At 46.5% G+C, this 858-nt stretch overlaps 1 protein-coding gene across 1 annotated transcript in view; it reads right to left on the bottom strand.

Annotated features, from left to right (window-relative positions):
• The window catches only part of ALPK1 (alpha kinase 1), a gene marked incomplete at its 3' end in the record, with an annotated part of 27,114 nt that overhangs the window by 315 nt on the left and 25,941 nt on the right, over positions 1-858 (bottom strand).

The following is an 858-nucleotide window of genomic DNA, read 5'->3' as shown; positions in this document are numbered from 1 at the left end:
TTAACCCACTGCTGATTCAAAACACAGGCTATTTAGATGAGGAGCTCTCATTTAACTAGAACAAAGGATGCTACAAGATCCAACACAGAGTCAGCCTGACAGAGCAAACTTTGTGAGCAATGAATTCTAGAAATCTGAGTGCTGGGTATTTCAGCAGCTGTTTTTTCTTTTTTAGAGACTAACCCCAAAGTGCTCTTTCTTGAAACTTACAGCTTCAAGCTCCTTGATTTTTCAACCCACTCAAGAGAGAGAGTAATTCTCATCACTTTGCTGCCCCTTCCTCCCAGGCTCTCTCAGATAACTCCACGTCCCAACCAGCTCTCAGCCGCTTCGTTCTCATGGCTCTCAGTAGCCCATCTCTGAGGCTGGACAATTGGGCTGGAGAGACAGAAATACTCCTCAGCAACAGGTGGCTGATGGATCCATGGCTTTGCTGAAGCTCATGGCCCTGCCAATTCCACCAGCCTTTCTTCACCCATCCACATATGCTCTGCTGTGGGAAAGGCAACAGGCATTTCCTTCTCATGACCGAGTACGGCCCATATTGGTTGTGCCATCAGTGAGAAGCAGAGAAGAAGTGGGTTGTAGGGAACTGGATCAGTGAGGAGGCAGTGACAACAAGTTAATTGAACTGTGGTTTAAAAGTGTCCTACTCTATGCTGAGGGGCTGTTACTGAGGAAAAGAGCTTCTTGTGATAGCCATTTGAAGGATGAGTGAGCAGCCAGTGTGATACAGCCACGAAAAATGCAGGTCTCGCTAAGTGCAAGGATTCCTGTTGCCTCTGCAAAAGGTGTGGAGTGGTCTCCGAGGAACACTGTGAAATTCTCATCATCAGTATTGCAAAATTGTGAATTCAA

The sequence above is a fragment of the Antrostomus carolinensis genome, unplaced genomic scaffold (assembly GCF_000700745.2).
Source record: "Antrostomus carolinensis isolate BGI_N321 unplaced genomic scaffold, ASM70074v2 scaffold11955, whole genome shotgun sequence".
Lineage (NCBI taxonomy): Eukaryota > Metazoa > Chordata > Aves > Caprimulgiformes > Caprimulgidae > Antrostomus > Antrostomus carolinensis.
This window is presented reverse-complemented; position numbering and strand designations above follow the sequence as displayed.